Source organism: Callorhinus ursinus, unplaced genomic scaffold, assembly GCF_003265705.2.
Source record: "Callorhinus ursinus isolate GAN/ISIS: 27379988/994484 unplaced genomic scaffold, GSC_fseal_2.0 scaffold4, whole genome shotgun sequence".
In the NCBI taxonomy this organism is placed as follows: Eukaryota; Metazoa; Chordata; class Mammalia; order Carnivora; family Otariidae; genus Callorhinus; species Callorhinus ursinus.
Genome location: NW_027397066.1, coordinates 70,113,227 through 70,126,454, shown reverse-complemented (window position 1 = coordinate 70,126,454; position 13,228 = coordinate 70,113,227). Strand labels below are relative to the sequence as shown.

General features: G+C 36.5%; 1 protein-coding gene across 16 annotated transcripts in view; it reads right to left on the bottom strand.

Moving 5' to 3' along the window:
- The window catches only part of PTPN13 (protein tyrosine phosphatase non-receptor type 13), a 204,381-nt gene that overhangs the window by 174,526 nt on the left and 16,627 nt on the right, over positions 1-13,228 (bottom strand). The gene's annotated exons all lie outside the window — the stretch shown is intronic.

The window sequence follows — 13,228 nt, the reverse complement described above, 5'->3', positions numbered from 1 at the left end:
TGTGTTCCCTCTCTTGCTATCCCTCGCTGTCAAAAAATAAGATCTTTAAAAAAAAAAAAACTACTAGCTCTTATTTCAAAATATGTCTTGAATCTCTCTGACAAGTCTCATGACCTCTATTGCTACCCTCCAATCTTAACTACTATATATTTTCTAGAAGAGTGCTATCCAATCAAACTTTCTATGATGGATATGTCCTATATTTGTGCTGTCTAGTATGATGCTAGCCACATGTGGCTATTGAGCCCTTGAAATAGAGCAAGTGCAAGAGAGGAATTGAATTTTAAAATTTTACTTAATTTTAAGGGCAGCTGGGTGGCTCAGTTGGTTAAGCACCCAACTCTTGATTTCAGCTCAGGTCTTGATCTCAGGATCATGAGTTCAAACCCCACATTTCTTAAGTAAAACAAAACAAAAAACATTTACTTAATTTTAATTTAAATGGTCACATATACCTTGTGGCAACTGTACTGGACACTGAAAGTCTAGAAGATTGTAACAGTGGGGTTATAATGAGTCTCTTTGCTTCCTCCCTTACCCCCTCGTAGTTTATTCCCAATATAGTAGCTATAGTGATCCTGTTTAAACGTAGATCTCATCATGTCATTCCTCTGCTTCGTGGTTTCTCACCTCACTTAGAATGAAATCTCAGATCTCTACTTAGTTTTACAGCTCCCTGCATAATTTTTCTCCAGGCTACCTCTCCACCTCAACTACTCTCTCACTTTCAGTCCTGACATATTCAATTCTAGTCACAGTGACCCAAGCCCTTGAATTTGCCTGTAATACTGTCTCAAACAAGGATGAGCCTCCTCACTTTATTCAGTCCTTGATCATTTACCTCACAGAAAGGTGTTCCTTGAGCACCCAATCTAAAATAGGAGCATCACCTCCTCCCTAACTCTCTCTCATATCTTTATCCAATTATATAATACTTCACAGCATTTACAATACCTGACCTATATATTACAGATTTAATCTTTACTGAATGTCTCTCACATCCAAATGTAAAACTCACGAGGACAGAGATTTTGTTTCTGTTGTTAAATGGTGTATCCCCCAAATGTCAAGGACAGTGTCTGACACACAGATTCTCAATAAATATTTATGGAATGACTGAATAAACTTAAATCTCATTTACCCTCTCTTAGTCTCACATTTATATAACAAATGTTTGTTCAGTGCTCATTATTTATAAGGTACTGCACTAGACAATGTGGGGAATTTAAATTCCCCCACAGCAGCCTAGACCTTGTAAAATTGGATCACCACTGTAAAAATCTTCAAGTTCCTTAAATCCTAAAATACTGATTCTATGACTTCAGTTGGAATTAGTTGGGACTGTTTCTCCTAAGGATCAGAGTAGGAATATAGAGCATGTCTATCCTCTAATATTAAAACATCTGCCATCTGGCAGGATGCCTGGGTGGCTCAGTCAGTTAAACGTCCGCCTTCAGCTCAGGTCACAATCTCAGGATCCTGGGATCGATCCCCACATCAGGCTCCTTGCTAAGTGGGGAACCTGGTGCTCCCTCTGCTTCTCCCTCTTTGACAAATAAATAAATAAAATCTTTAAAACATTTGCCATCTGGAAGTAGTTTTTTTTACAGTATTCCTAACAGAATGCAGAAATGTGACTAATGAGTTAAAATTAGGTGGTTTTCAGTTCAATACATAGACTTTCCAGCAATATTGAAAAACTTTTGAGGTAATATCCTGAAATGGTCAAGCAGAGAGAAATAACTATATGTAGGGGATGACATATTTTCCTTTATTAGGTGAGTGGGATGGCCTTCAGTGACCTCTAACATATTTTCCAAGTCTAACATTATATTGACTGTAAAATGCTATAATGAATGCCAAGTTAACACATCAGTCATTTTCTGTCAAGTTGCTTCCTGCTTGTTACAAGTAATAAGTCCCAAAGTTGACAGATAGCAAGGAATGAAAATGAGAGTCAAAACAGAGTTAACACACAAATATTCCACTGAATAATTAAGAATACTTTGTACCTGTATTATATAAATATACCCAACAGGTTGAATCATATGAAATTGATCATATTTAACCATTTTCAGGTTCAACTTAAAACCTACTTGCTAGATTTTATTACCACAGTCACAGTGTTATTTCTGCATCAGTGCTATTACAGAGTCAGTCATAATTTTAAAATATTTAGTTAAAATGGGGCGCCTGGGTGACTCCGTTGTTTAATAAGTGTCTGCATTCTGCTCAGGTCATGAACCCAGTCCCAGGATCGAGCCCTGCATCAGGCTCCCTACTCAGTGAGAAGGTCTGCTTCTCCCTCTGCTCCTCACCTGCTCAAGCTCTCTCCCACTGTCTCAAACAGATTCATAAAATATTTTAAAAAATAAATAAGGGATGCCTGGGTGGCTCAGTCGGTTAAGCATCTGCATTGGGCTCAGGTCATGATCGCAGTGTCCTGAGATCAAGTCCCACATCGGTCTCCTTGCTCCATAGGGAGCCTGCTTCTCCCTCTGCCTGCTTGCTCTTTCGCTCTCTCTGGCAAATGAATTAATAAAATCTTTAAATAAATAAACAAATAAATAAAATATTTGGTTAAGAAAAACAAAATCAATTTAATAGCAAATGCCTTTTTCTAAAATTTCACTTACACCAACAAAATAGGGGTCCTTAGTTCCTGTCAGTAGACCATAGGAGAGCTGGTCTTAATAAAATCTACAACTAAGGGCGCCTGGGTGGCTCAGTTGGTTGAGCGACTGCCTTCAGCTCAGGTCATGATCCCGGAGTCCCAAATCGGGCTCCCTGCTCATCGGGAGTCTGCTTCTCCCTCGGACCCCCCCCCCTTGTGCTCTCTCTCTCACTCACTCTCTCTCAAATAAATAAATAATTGAAAAAACATCTACAACTAATAGGTCAATTAATTCTTAAGATCTTAAACAGCTAAAATAAATTGTGTACTAAAATATATGTTAGTACTAAACATGTAGTTCAGTAGCAGATTCAAACTTGTTAGTGAATAATCAGAACCTGGATGACAATCTCTTACTTCCATTAGTAATTACATCTTAGGTAATCAGGGCAATTATATTCATACCAGGTTTTTCCTTCATTTAAAAACCAAGCATAATTTTTAAGCCTGCTCTTTTATGAAGGGCATTTCAGCGTTCTTAAATCTACATCTTAGTATAATGCTAGAGGTATTTCCAAAATCAGCAATACTGTAATTGGCACCATTAATTTAATACTGAGATTTTTGGATAAGCAAGTTTTACATTCTCCATTACAGAACTATTCTGCTTAAATCCATGGCCAACAAAGAGCAACTTTCATATCAGGAAATGAATTCTGATGGCTTTTGATTGTAAAAACCCAAAATGATTAAATTTACCTGATAATTCCAACTGATTTTTGACTAGAATTGACTATTTAATTGACCATGAAAAAACTACTCTGGCAAAGGCAAAGGAAATACTTAAATGTCAAACTAAAGATAATGACTTCACTGAGAACTGATGAAAATTCTTATGATAAATAAGGTGATTCTTCTTGAAGAATATCATCTCATCATTTTGGAAAATTAATCACAATAGTGTAGACAAAAACTCTTTTTTTAAAAGATTTTATTTATTTATTTGAGAGAGAGAGAGAGAGAGAGAGAGAGAAAAACAGCATGAGAGTCAAGAGGGTCAGAGGGAGAAGCAGGCCCCCCGCTGAGCAGGGAGCTGGATGTGGGACTCGATCCCAGGACTCCGGGATCATGACCTGAGCTGAAGGCAGTCGCTTAACCAACTGAGCCACCCAGGTGCCCGACAAAAACTCTTCTGTGAAAATAAAATTGCATTATAATACAGAAAATTTCCTTTAAACTAATGAGTCAACCTAAAGAGCAATTTAGAGTGGGGTTACTTTGTTTTGTTTATAAATGGAGTAATCAAGAATTTTGTTTTCCCGTTCAGCTTAATGATAAAGGTTTCATCTTAAACAATGTCTACAAATCTGTCTTATGTATCAGAGTACAACAAAAACTACTTTGAACAGCTGACAATTTGCTATGATCTTTCATACTAAAAGTAAATGCTCTTAGTACTTACTTTTCCTAGCCATGTATCTTTGTACCTTACCCTTAAAAATACTAGAACTGACAATTATGAATTGAAAAAAATATTCAGTTCCTAACAGACATTCCCCCTAACCACTCCTTTTTCTTGTTGGCAGAATCTGTCTTCCACTACAGGGGCTGGAAATACTAGATACTTCCCAGCCTCCTGCAGTTAGGATATAGACAGCAACCCAATCTAGTTAAAGGTACTGAAACACAATCTAGTGAGAGGGAAACCAGGAAAGACTTTCATCCCTAATAAAAAGATACATGAGGGAAAATGTCTTTATTCTTTGTCTAGCTATGCAGAAAGAGTTCACATAGCAAGCCTACTGACGAAGTTGGCCTTTGGCTGGGGTCTGGGAACTTAGATTGTGAGAAGGTTCCCACCATTCCCACAACTTGGAAGAGTGCCTCAATGTGTCTAAACGGTTTGTGCAAACAATGTGGTTTATGCTAAATACGTGCTTTCCTTCTGGGAGTCTGGAATTTTGTACATGCTAGGCAGAGGGTATCCACCTGACTAGCCCCCAATAAAAATTTGAGCACTGTCTAATGAGTTTCCGGGCAGACAATATTTAACATGTTTTGTAACAACTTGTTGCTGAGGGAATTAAACATATCCTGTGTGACTCCACTGGGAGATGACTCTTCCAAGTATGCTCCTGGTTTCCGCTGGCCTTCACCCCATTGCCTTTATCCCTTTGTTGTGACAAATCTTTTGTGCCGAGTCCTGTGAGTTCTCCTAGGAAATCATGGAACCTGGCTTGGTCTGGGGGACCCCCAAAACACTAGCCAGATGGGGTGTCTAAAGCCAATATTTGGAACTGTAGCAGCCTTATTTATGGCAACTACTGGAGGATAAGCCTTAAGAATTCAAGAGAATATTCAGAAAGAGTAGGGGAGAAAAGGCAAGCAGGAGCAAGCTACAAACCTTCTGAAATGCGTGACTGAGCTGCTGAATAAACTTCCTACCTCCAGACATTTATGTTTAACATTTCAAAAATAAGACATTTTAGCATTTGCATTGGAAATAATCCTTATAACTTTTCCAAGCTTTCTTAAAAAAGTGATCATATAAAAGTAGAATAGGATTATTTAAAGACATACTTTCTGGATGATCTAAATTTTAGATTTTCTCCAGAAAAGCAATAAAAGAAACATAGTTGGAAAACTTTTCACTTCATGGTATCTCTTTAAATAGTAATATCTAAAGTTGGAGAGTGCCTATATTTCAGTAGATTATTCAAAGCACTGTCCATTTCATCTAAGTTACTGAATTTACTGGCATAAAATCACTGATAATATTCCTTTAGGATTCTTTTAATAAATGCAGAAGCTGTCATGATATGCCACCTCTCTCATTTTTGACACTGGTAATTAGAGTCTTCTCTTTTTCCTAATCAGTCTGGCTAGAAGTTTATACATGTAATAGCTCTTCTCAAACAAGCAATTTCAGGTTTCATTAATTTTTTTTGTTTGTTTGATTTCTTCTCTGATCTTTAGTCTTTCTTCTACTTACTACTTTGTTCCTTTTTCTAGGTGAAGGCTGGCTTGAGACTTTTCCTACTACTGGTGTTTAGTGCTATAAAATTTCCCCTAAGTCTTGCTTTCAGAAGCTTACACCCCACACATTTTGACATATTATGTTGTCATTTGTATCCAGAACAATATACTTTCTCATTTCCTCTTTGAGCCATGGGTTCTTTAGAAGTGTTATTTAGTTTTCAAATACTTGAGGATTTTCCAGAGATGCTTTGTACAACTTGAATACATTTAAATGCATTAAAACTTCTTTTATGGGGGCGCTCAGTCAGTTAAGCATCTGCCTACAACTCAGGTCATGATCCCAGGGTACTGGGATCAAGCCCTGCATCAGGCTCCCTGCTCATAAGGGAGTCTGCTTCTTCCTCTCTCTCTGCCACTCCCCCCACTTCTGCTCGCTCTCTCTCAAATAAATAAATAAAACCTTAAAACAACAAGAACAAAAAACTTCTTTTATGGTCAAGGATATGAACTAACTTGGTGAGTATACTGTGTGCATTGTAAGAAAATGTGTATTCTGCCATTGTTGGGTGAAGTGTTTTATAAATGTTATTTAGGTCATGTTAGTTGATTCCGATGTTAAAGTATTATACCTTATTGATTTTCTATGTATTCTGTCAGCTATTGAGAGAAACATATTGAAATCTCCAACTATAATTGTGGACTTCTCATTTTCTCCTCAGAGTTCTGTTTTTGCTTTGTGTACTTTGAAGTTCTGCTATTAGGTACATAAGTGTTTAGACCTGTTACATCTTCCTGATATATTGAACTCACTGTCATTATAAAACAGTATTTTTTTTACTCTGTTAAAACTCTTTGTCCTCGGGCGCCTGGGTGGCTCAGTTGGTTAAGCGACTGCCTTCGGCTCAGGTCATGATCCCGGAGTCCTGGGATCGAGTCCTGCATCGGGCTCCCTGCTCGGCGAGGAGCCTGCTTCTCCCTCTGACCCTCCCCCCCCATCATATGCTCTCTCTCTCATTCTCTCAAATAAATAAATAAATCTTAAAAAAAAACAAAAAAACTCTTTGTCCTCGCATCAACTTTGTCCAATATATCCAGTTTTCTTTTAATTAGTTAACATGCTACATCTTTTCTTGCATATAGGTGGGTCTTGATTTTTTAATCCAATCTGACAAGCTCTGCTATTTAATTGGGTGTTTTAAATAATTTACATTAAATGTGATTATTGAGATAGATGGGTTTATCATTTTGTTATTTTTTTTTTATTTGCCTCATCTGCCCCTTTTCTCAAACCTTTGGATTAGTAGTATCTTTTATGATACCATTTTATCTCCTTTGTTGGCTTTTAGCTGTAACACTTTTTGTTGTTGTTATTTTAGTCACTGCTACAGGGTTTATAGAGTACATCTTTAACTTATCCACAGTCTACTTCAAGTAACATTACATCAAACTTATATAAGAATCCACATTTGTAGATTTCCATTACTCGCCTCCCAACCTGTGTTATTGCCATGCATTTCATTTTTACATGTTATAACCCCCACACTACATTGTTATTTTTGTTTAAAGTCAATTATCTTTTTTAAAAAAAGTTCATTATACATAAGAAAATATAACCACATAAAAATACCAATCTTTACCCATAGGTATTTTTAAAGCCATTCCCATGTGACTTCAACATTGTTATTATTAGTAAAAGTCAGATTACCCAAATTTAAACTTTTTCATCCATTTATCTGATAGTTAGTAAAGTCATAAATGTTAGAACTATTTTTAAAAATGAAAAAGAATGGGCGCCTGGGTGGCTCAGTCGTTAAGCGTCTGACTTCGGCTCAGGTCATGATCCCAGGATCCTGGGATCGAGTCCCATATTGGGCTCCCTGCTCGGCAGGAAGGTCCCATGTTGGGCTCCCTGCTCAGCGGGAAGCCTGCTTCTCCCCCTCCCACTCCTCCGTTTGTGTTCCTGCTCTCGCTATCTCTCTGTCAAATAAATAAATAAAATCTTAAAAAAAAAAGAAAAAGAACGATTATTAAATTACTTAGGTCTGCAGTCCAAGTATTTAGTGAGACCTGGTTGAGAGAATTCAAGGGTTAGTTCCCTTAAGGTGGAGGTTCATCACTTCCCTGGGACAGATGAAAATGTTATTTCCTACTTCCATAACTCCAGAGGGCATAGTCTGAACTACCTAAAGCTAGAAATAGAGACTTGGACTCATTGGCTCCCACATCTGTATGAATCTTTTATCTAAAAAATATTAAGAGTTAAAAGTGCCAACTTGGATGGCCTTGACCAGCTAGAAATAATCTGATACATGTGAGGAATTAATGACATCTGCCAAACCATCTGCTAACTCCTATTTCTACCTCCTTAACTCTTTACTTCGTCTCTTTGTCCTATAATCACCTGTCCTGTACTATTTCCTCCTTCCCTGGAAAGGCACTGTAGAAAAATGGCAAAGTACCTAAGCTTTAGTTAGAGTTGGACAGAGTTTAAGTCCCAGCTCTGTAACCTTGGAAAGTTATTTCACCTTCCTACAACTTACTTTCTTCATTGTAATAGGAAAACAATAATGGTACTTGATTATAGGGTTGCTAGATTAAATCAATCAATACAGGTAAAACTCCTTGCCCATAGTAAGTGGTCAAAATGTCATCCATTATTATTTCATTACGGCATTTTGGGATTTTTTTAAAGTGGGCTTATCAATCTACTTGTCTCAGACTTTCATCAGTTACCTTTTAAAGACATTTAAATAATAAGAAAAAAATAGGGCATATATTACCAAGGTAGTTTGCATTTCCAGTGTTCTTCATTTCACTAGGTAGATCCATTTGGTATCATTTACCTTCTGCCTAAAGGACTTCATTTCATGTAGAGCAGGTCTATTGGTAATGAATTCTTTCAGCTATTAGATCTCTAAAAAAGCCTTTATTTCACCTCATTTTTGAAAGATTTTCATTAGACAGAGATCTAGGTTGACAGTTTCTTTCAGAAGAGATGTTGCTGTACCATAGTCTTGTTTGTATAATTTCTGACAAGAAATATACTGTCATCCTTATTTTTGTTCTTCCTGTGGAATGTCTTTTTTTCCCCCCCCTTTGGCCACCTTTCAGATTTTCTCTTTATCACAGATCTTGAATAGTTTGAATATGATGTGCCTTGGTGTAATCCTCATGCTGGGGTTCATTGAGATTCTGAATCTGTTTACAGCTTTCATCATATTTGGAAAAGTTTCAGCCATTATTTATTAGATTATTTTTTTCCATCAGGACTTCTTTCTCTTCTCCTTTAGGGACTCCAATTTCATGTATATTAGGTCAACTGAAGTTACCCCCCAACTGAAAGATGTTCTGTTCATTTTTAAATTATTTTCCTTTCTTTGTGTGTTTCATTTTGAATCATTTATACTTGTATGTCTTAGAGTTCACTAATGTTTCCTTCTGCAAAGTTTAATCTGACATTAATCCCATCCCATCTATTTTTCATCTCAGTCATTACAGTCTTCATCTTTAGAAGTTCAGTGTGTTCGTACTTAACTTTTGTACATATGGAATACAGTTACAACTATTATTTAGAAAACTATTTTAATGCACTTATCTGCTGATTCTAACCTCTGCATCAGTCTGGAGTTAGTTTAAATGATTTATCTTCTCATTATGGGTCTTATTTTCCTGCTTCTTTGCATGCCTGGAAATTTTTCATTGGATGCTGAATATGTTTACAAATATTCTTGAGTTTGCTCAGGAATGAAGTTACATTACTTGAAAACTTGGAAGTTTGATCCTTTTGGGTCTAGTTTTTAAGATTTGTTAGGCGGGCCAGAGCAACACTCAGTCTAGGTCTAATTATTCCTCGCTCCTGGAACAAGATTATTGGTGTACTCCACCTACTGTCCCGGGAATCATGAGGATTTCCAGTCTGGTTTGTGGGAACAGGGAGTATTCCTGGCCCTGTGGAATACACAAGTACTGTTTCCTCTAATTCTTTTGTGTGGTTCTTCACTCAGGAACTGTCCTCACATACCTGTAACTCAGCTTAATACTTGAAGGGGACCCTCTGTAGGTCTTTGGGGTCTCTGTGTTGTTTTCCCTCTCCATTACTCTGTTAACTCCAGCTGCCTCAGTCCGCCTCAACTTTTCAGCAACGTCTCCTGAATCCAGGGAGTCTACCATTCTCTACCTGGCTTCCCATATCTTGCACCACAGCCCAGAAACTCTCTCAAGGTAGTAAGCTGAGCAATCACAAGGCTCACCTTGTTTCCATCTCTCAGGGATATCACTATTTGATATCCAGTGTCTTAAAAATTGTTGTTTCACAAATTTTGTCCATTTTTTAGTTGTCATGGGCCGGACGGTAAATCCCATCCCTGTATCCCTGTTATTCCTTCTTGGCCAGAAGTCTAAGGTTCACTGGCTTATTATGTTTATTTCTCTGTACTGACCCATTATAAATGGCCTCTCAGTTCAATCATCCCTGATGGATTGGGGTCAAATCTTACACGGTTATGAGGCTGACTCTTTAAATTGTTTCTGTGTGGGTCTTTTCACTAACTGCCTTAAAGGCAGTCATTCTTCGGTTTAAAAAGCACACGTCAAAGAAACAGTACTAAGCCTAAGGAATTTTAATGCTATGGGGAAGAATGTCTAGAAGTTTGTGCAGCTAAGTCAGTCACAAAGTGATTTTCATTCTACAGAGTTTCTATAAGAAGGATTTTTCTTCTTTTATACCTTTTGCAAATGAAAAGAACATTCATGGAAGGAGCAAGGAGATACTGAATGTGGAGGCAGGAAAAAGGAAGAATAGCAGACCTGAGAAGAGATTGAAAATAAAACTTTTCTAAGAAAAAAAATCACTGAAGCCAAAAATCTGATAACATATGCACATCACTTTGTCTTCTATTTATTTTAAAAAATAGTCTTTCTTCCTACGCAAAAATCCAATGTTTACTTAACTAATATGCTAAGGTGAAATATTAATCAAAGCAGATAGCTGGAAGCATTATGATTATCCCTTAATAAATGTCAAAACAAAATATGGCAAGTTCTTGCAAGTGTAAGGTAGTCAAGATAATTCCTATAGCAAAGGTTTTTATACCTGTGGCCCACAGGCTTTATTTGGCCTGCAGACATGTTATATACGGCCTATAGAATAATGGCCACACCACGTTTCACAAAAGTGTTATTTGGAGGCCAATATTTATAAACTGGAAGATTTCATGAATCAAAGAGATATAAAAATCTTGGGGAAAAGAGAGGTGGTAGCACTCACGGTGCGTAGCAGATGTCCCCTTTAGTTAGAATTTGAGCCCTTTAGTTGACTACAGTCCATCATTCACTACTCTTTCCCCCCCCTCACTCAACTACCCCTGGCCTTTCTTACTTTTTTAGGTATTTAGGCTAGTGACACCTGATTGAGGGTATGTATAATAATATCCCAACAAATTAACCCATTTTTTTTAACTTAGAAAACATATAAAAGCATCACTATAATCTCTCTCTTTTTTTAAGGGGAGATGGGATTTTTAGAAAGATACATTGAAAAGAGTACTTATTTTCTACTAATTGTAGGAAGGCTGCAGCTGCACCGGGGGCACATTTTTAAACTATAGATTCCTGGTGATCTAGGAAGTATCCCAAAATGTTTATTTTTAACAAATTCATAGGTAATTCAGATACAGCTCACATTTGGAAGCCACAATCTACCCTGCCTTCTGGCTATATTTCAGAAGGTACACAAAAAAGGAAGCATAATTACAGAAAGTTAAAACAATGTTATTAGAAAATTATACTCTGGCACACTTTTTCTCACAATACACTCTACTTAAACAGGAAAAAAATGTAAACTTTAGGTAGATAATAAAAGTAACTCTGTATTTAGTTTTCAGTATTCATGCTTCAACAAAGAAAACTGTTTTCCAGTTTCCAAGCATGTTTTCAAAAAAGGTGCTATACAGCAAATTTCTGTACACCAAAAATTTCTATATATTGGGGTTTCTTTGCACCTTAGTGCTTTATAAGAGAACTGCAATAGGGGTCTAAGTACCCCTTCCAACTGTAAAATGATCCAACTTCAGCTGTACCCATTATTTGTCAAGGTCAGTTAAAAGAAAATTTTCAACTTAAACAAAATCGTATTATTAGTGATAAGACATTCAAGTTTGCTTTTACTATAACAGATTTTTAACTACTAATAAAGGAATGGGGATTAACAGGTCAAAAGTGTGAGAAATGTTTGACTAAATGGAAAAAAAGAAAAGCAGTGTGAGAAATGTTTGACTAAATGGAAAAAAAGAAAAGCAGTAAAATGAAGCATACTATTATATAAAAGAGGAAAACTTTGTAAAAATTCTTTTCAAAATCAAAGAAATTTTTAGCACATTATATTGGTACATGTTTCACATTAAGAAGGACTAAAACATCAGTTTGGCACATCATTCGTTAATGTTTCCTCCTGGCTTTGGAGACATTACTGAAAATGAAGGCTACAGAAGAGCACTCCAGGGAAGACCTGGAGATAGGAACAGAAAGATGACTTACTTTTCAATCTTTGTACCTTTCAATCTTGTACAATTTATATGTTTTACCTATTCTTAAAAATAAAAAAGCAATCTTTATCTGCTACAATTAAACTGAAGTCTACACAGCTCATCTCCTTCATAGGGCAATAAAACTGTTTACTTAACAAGAGAACTACATGCTCACTGAAACTATTTGCACGAGAACAGTACACAACTCTTAAGTTAAAAAAAAAAGTAAAAAGAAAAAATATGCGACGACAGTTAAAGGAGAGGATTAATAAGTGACTTTATGTCTCAAAAAACTTTAGGATGCAAATTCCACTTCTCTAAATAAGCGTAAGTGCCAACCAATTATATTTTGAATGAATTTTAAAACCACACAATAAACTAAATCTTAGAAACTTTTGGTGTTCTCCTATCAGATACTTTTTACATCACCACATACAAAGCATGCAGGCCTACTGAAAGAGCTGATTCAAAGTAGAAGAAACGAAACTTTGTTAGCAGTCACCAACAGTTTGGGGGCTCTGTAAATAACAGCTGTCAACCAAACCAAAGGACAATTTTTAAGTGCATTAAGAATGGAAGGGAGAGCTGGTGCAAAGTATTCTTCATGACCATACCTCAGTAAGATCATTACTTCTAACCCTGAACTAAAAGTTATAAATGATTCTCACTATTAAAATGTAAACAGGCTTAAGGGACCAGACTGACTAGATTCATAAGGCTGGCTCTCCCATTTAACTGTCTATATTACTTTGGGCATATCTACCTCAGTTTCCTTACCTGTAAAAATGAAGGTAACAGTAGTAGCCACCTTAAGGCTACTTTGAGGAATTAAAACTTTTTACTACACTAAGCAGGACACTTTATAAATGTGTGTATTACATTATCTAAACATCCTTGTAAAACAATAACCCTGCCTCAAAGTACATCTTCTAGTTGTCTAAAGCACTAAGAGAATTCAATGTATTATAATAAATAAGCCTCTCTGTATTTAAAAAAAAAAAACTTCATGTAAAATATAATGTTTCTCAACAGAAAAATTCTGTATGTCATGAGCTCTTCAAAATCTAAACTTTCAACTCCTAAAACAGGTTGGTTTTCCCTTACATATCAC